This window comes from Pelophylax lessonae, assembly GCF_965119305.1.
Source record: "Pelophylax lessonae genome assembly, chromosome: 12".
Classification (NCBI taxonomy): Eukaryota; Metazoa; Chordata; class Amphibia; order Anura; family Ranidae; genus Pelophylax; species Pelophylax lessonae.
In genome coordinates, this window is record NC_138779.1 from 80,105,642 (window position 1) to 80,111,641 (window position 6,000).

A 6,000-nucleotide genomic window follows, 5' to 3' on the forward strand; every position below is an offset into this window, starting at 1 on the left:
GGAAATGAAATTCACTCCTCTAAGAGTTATCATGGGAAATAGGTGTCTCCACTGAAGGTTTATCACCAATCCTTGTTTCCACAACAACCCAAAATTTTCAAAATTCAATTGTCACAAGGACAGAAAGTGAGGTGAAATCTTCTGAACAGGGGTACAGTCAGCAAAACAAACTTTACAAGGGTGTTGACCCTTACCCACGCTATCCAAAAAAACATAAAAAATATATTTTTTTGGGCTGGAATTGAACTTAAAATATGTACCTGTTGCAACTTATATACAAATTCATCTTAAGAACAAACCTACAGGACCTATCTTGTTTGTAACCCGGGGACTGCCTGTACAGGGGTTGGAAAAAATATGGAAACATATATGGTAAAAGAAGGAAATCGTTACCTAATATTGTGTTGGACCACCTTTGACATCCAAGACTGCCTAAATTCTTCTGGGAATTGACAAATATAAGTCTTGGATGGTGGATAATGGAATCTGATATCACTCTTCAAAAATCCAGGGGTCACAATCCTGCGCAATATCCTTTTGTCTCTTTCGGTCAGCTGACCATTTCAGCCATTTTATGTTTATCAGAGGACGTTTTCCTGGAAACTGTATATGCCGTCATATCCTTTGATACTGAAGCTCAGAACACCGCAAATTGTCAATTTCAGTCACAGAGATGCCAGCTGAGTGGGCACCAACAATTTGCCCTCTTTGAAACTCCGTAAGCATTGACATGACTTTGTATTACTAGCAGCGTACTGGGTGAATGATGAAAGTGAGGCTTCCCACCTGTGAGCTAGGTGTCTCCTCACACAGCGGAAGCAAAAGAATGCCACTTTCACCGCAAAACTTCACTTTCACACCTGCAAATCATGTAGTGTTTCCATATTTTTGTCCAACCCTTGTCTATCTCGGTCTTTAGCAGAGAATAATAATTGGCTCCCTGGTGCGCCCTGCTGCTAACCACAGCTTGTAGCTTTGGACTTGGCCAGAAGTGTGACAAAATCAGTTTTGGTCGGATTCTTTTGAATTAGCAGCTTCTTACACTACCTAGGAGCAATAACCAGATAGAGCAAATTGCAGAATTTCCTCAGGGCCACAAGTCTGATTCTTTAGGTCTTTGGAGGGAAGGTACATCTGTGCATCTTTTAATTAAAGCTAAATTCTAGGGTTAACTAGGAATTTCCATTAAAAAAAAATATTTTTTCCAAATGATTAACCACTTACTGACCGCCCCACCAGATTTACTGCGGCAGGGCGGCTCGGTTGCGCATAATCACATACGTGATTTTGTGCTCACAGTCTCGGTGGCACGGCTCTCCTAAGCTGAAACACAGATCTCTGCGTGCCTGTCACATATCCAACCCCCCCCCCCACCCACAGTTAGCAAGCACAATTAGGCTTACACTTAATCCCTTGATCACCCTTCCAGTGTCATTTATACAGTAACAGTGCATACTTTTTAGCCCTGATTACTGTATTAATGTCACTGGTCCCCAAAAAGTGTCACTTAATGTCAGATTTGTCCGCCGCAATGTCACAGTCCAGCTAAAAATCGCTGATCGCCTCCATTACTAATAAAAAAATAAATAAGTAAAAAATCTATCCCAGAGTTTGTAAACGCTATAACTTTTGACCGATACACCATTAAAGTGGAGCTCTGGACAATTGGTAATATGCAGTTCATATGTAAATCTACTTTTTTACTTGCCACACGTTATTGGAATTCTGTTTAGCTGGTCTAGTGATTACCAAGCATCTGTCATTCTGCAGAGTCATGTTTCTCAATTAATCTGCATCATTACCTCTGTCCAGTTAGCAGAAAGGTGATCAAAAGAAGCAATAAAAATGAACAAGGAATTGGAAGTAGAATGATCTTCCTGACTGCATTGCAGCAGAGGTGTATTTTCCACAAATTGGCTGTACAGAATCGCAAACTCCTGACAAGTAAACGTGAATTTGAACTGTGCGTTTAGCTGTTTGCCTGAAGCTCAACAAATTATGAGGCTCATCAAAGAGAACAATGAAAGTTCTTAATGTGCTGGGAGTTTCCCCTCAATACTTATAGATTCATCTTTTCAGCCTTAGGCATGACATAGTGTACACAGATCATCTCAGAAATGTTCATTTTTCAACATAGCTGATTAAAATACAGAGATGCAACATAGGTGAGTATTAACCACTTTAAGACCGGAAGGACCAGGCCCTATTTTGCATGGTCGTGCAACGCTTTACCCAAACAAAATTTACATCCTTTTTTCCCCAAAAATAGAGCTTTCTTTTGGTGGTATATAATCACCTCCGCGATTTTTATTTTTTGCGCTATAAACAAATATTTTTCACATTCTGCTATATGACATTCCCAAAAAAAAAAAAAAATTAAAAATCAAACTTTTTTAACATTTTAGGCCAATTTGTTTTCTGCTACATAGTTTTGGTAAAAAAAATCGCAATAAGTGTATTTTGATTGGTTTGCGCAAAAATTATCGCATCTACTAACTACAGGAAAGATTTATGTAATTTTTGTTTTTTTTTTTCTTTTTTTTTTTACTAGTAATGACTGCGATCTGGGATTTATTTATTTATTTTGTGGGACTGCGACATTGCGGCGGACAGATCGGACCCCTAACTGACATTTTTGACACCTTTGGGGCTACGAGTGACATTACTACAGTAATTAGTGCTAAAAATATGCACTGTTACTGTAATAATGCCATTGTCAGCAAAGGGGTTAACCCTGTGGGTGATCAAGGGGTTAAATGTGAGCCTAGGGGAGTGATTCCAACTGTGGGGGGCGTGGCTTCTGAGATGACCACAGAGACGTGTGATCCTATATAGCAGGATCACATGAACTCTGTGATCATCCCAGATGTTGTAAACACGGCCGACCGTCCTTCTCTCTCAGCGGGGAAAGATCATGGGTGTCAGGCGGCAATAGGAGCCGCCTGCCGCACGCATCGGCTTCTCCACTGACGAACAGGGGCGGGAGCGTGCCGCCGGTGGTGCGTACTCGCCCCCCCAGCCTCCTGAGAGCACGCGAAGTATACCTACGTCGCTTTGCCAGGGAGCGGCTGCCTGCCGCAGTAAATCTGCGGTAGGCGGTCGATAACTGGTTAACATCGCAGCACCCTTTCATTTGTATTGCTCTGCTGAGTTTGTCATTATTATTCTACATCCAGTGTCTGTGTTGTACAATGCCAAATGATGACTGTATTGGCATACAGTTATGGCAAAAAGGTTTGTGGACACATGATCATCACATCTATATGGGATTATTGGAAATCTCTTTGCATCTGCAGCTGCTCTAATTTTCCTTAGAATACAGCAACCTGGCAGCGCCCATCAATTGTCTGTATACAGAATTGCCCCGGGAATCCTATTTCCAGCTTATGTGATTGGCTCACTGCTTTTTCTCAGACGAGCTTGAAGTTATAAATATTACATGCATTAGGAGTTTAATGTTTGGTGAGTTACTTACTAAGAGACACTTAGTAACAGAGATGGAAATGTTGAAGCCATAAGAGTTTTTTTTCCCCCCTGTTTTTTTTTTTTTTTTTTTTTTAGGAAAAAATGTATACTTTTAGAAAAAAAAATAACAGCGTGGAAAAGTTTTACAAATTGAAAGTCATTTTGTCTTTAGGGAACCTCTGGGATGAAAGAATGTGTTTTGTCATCCTTGTAGCATTTGGAAAATAATATTTCTTATAATATTTACAAATTGCAGCTTTGCTCTTAGCAGAAATTGCACCGTGGAAATGTTTCCAAACTCTAGCTGTTGGTCTCACCATTTTACTGAGAGGAGGAAATGAAAAGCCAATTTACAGACCAAATGATGGAGAACATTAATAGGAATCATAAAAAAGGTTATAGATAAAATTATTTGTCAGACAAATGAACCCTCTTACCTGTTAGTTTCTGTCCTCTCAGGACCTCTCCTTTACTGTATCCCAACAATCACCCAACTGTAGGAAGTATAAGATGGAGCCCACAAGCCTTTCCCCTGCAGTGCCCCCTAGTGGCAGAAATGCATTTCTCTTGTTTGAAAACTGCATTGAGAAGCAAAGTGTTACTTCCAGGATTTGCTCCTCTTCAACTTCTCAGAAATATTTCATTAAGGTCATCATGTTTATATAATTTGAATAGCATGTCATAGATATATTGTAAAAGAACATATTCCACACACTTTTTTTTTTTTTTTTTTTTTTAATTTTTTTCAGAAACAAAAAAAAAACAACTTTGGGGGGAAAAAAAAACAAACCGTTTTTTTCCATTTTTTTCTTTCCAGACCTTCCCATGCCTACTTTGTAAGAGATGCAAGGGTTCTTCCTATTCAACTTAGAACACTGAGATTGTTTAGGTGTTTATAATAAATGCAGGCTTTCCCAATTAATATTTGGTTTGAGAAAGGACACCGGCCTACATATGTTGTACATTTCTTCAGGGCAGGAGTAAATATTTTCATCAGAACAAGAAATTGCAACAAGATTTTCAAAATCTTTGAATTGTGTTTTTTAGTTCAGTTTGAAGAGGAATGCTGGTTATTAAATTATTCTCGGGAAGGGGGTTCTGGTAAGTGATTCACAACCCCCAGTTAATTAGAGAGGAGCTTCAGTTTCTTTTTTAAAAACAAATCAGCAGATACAAATACTGTAGCTGCTGACTTTGAAAAATCAGGTACTTACCAGTGCCTGGGGGTCTAGCACTGTCTTCCCACAGCTGGTGGTTCTTACTGCTGTGGGTCCCTGGTGAACTCAACTTGGATATGCTGTGGCTTCCAGAGGAACCACAGCTGGTGTGTCCCAGAAAGCTGCAGGAGGGGAAGGGATTGAGCAAGGGACATCATCCTAGCCTAGGCAAGGATTGTGGAAGTGGGAGCGGGTACCAATAACAATTGAAATCCCTCCTCCCCCAAGGAACCTGTAACTCGGCTACAGGCTGGAGGAAGGAAGCAAACCAGCGGGACTTCACTTTTTGAGTATGGTTCCATTGTAACTTTCTGAGGAAAGCTTAGAGCGGTGTTGAAGTTTGAGCCCCTAATTCAGTGGTCCTCAACTCCGGTCCTCAGGGCCCACTAACAGGCCACATTTTAAGTATTACCTTGGGGAGATGCAGACTAGAGTACTGCAATCACTGAGCAGCAAATTATATCACCTGGGATGTATTTCAGTTATCTTGCAAATCTGGCCTGTTAGTGGGCCCTGTAGGCCAGGGTTGAGGACCACTGCCCTAATTGAAATCAACCAAGGTGAGAGACTGGTTAGCCACACTTTAGCAGCACCTCCTCTAACCACCCGTACAGTCACATTGGGCTCAAATTTACACAAACCTATGCTCTGTGTTGGTTGTCTAAGATTAAAGAGCAGTAGAAGTAAGGCACTGGATACAAGTTTTCAGACCAGGAAAAGTAATTTCTAGAGTCTGATCACTTGGGTTTGGCAGCTCTCCACCAAACGGGGACCCCTGGAAAACCGGGGATTATCCGGGCTGAGAAATCCCATGCATAATCAAGTCAAAAACCACATCATAAAAATACCTTGGGAGTCCAGAGTCTCTTATTGATTCTGATCACTCAGGTTTGGAAGCTCTCCACATGCTTGAGGTGATTAAAGCCCCATTAGTGCGCTTGAGACTGGGGCCCCTGATGGACTGGGGACACCAAGATTGAGAAATCCACATGTACTCAAGTGCCAAATTGCCAAACAAATATCTCGGGAGTCCTGTAATAGTTTTGTGTTTCTGAAGTTAATGTAAGAAATTAAAAAGAAAATAAATAAATCTACAAGGATATGAACCTACAGCAGAACGTAGAGCTATTTTAGGCCCTGACCTTCTTCTGAGTTGTGGGTTACATAGTAGACATTAGGCACAGTGCACTTTAATTCAACATTGATTTTAATTTCATGTTCTTCCTTTGATTGCACTTATCTGCTGTGAAGGGATTTGCAGTGTTCAGTTATTGCCACGGCTTAGGATCAGAAAAACTGCTAGTTTACTGGTGATTTT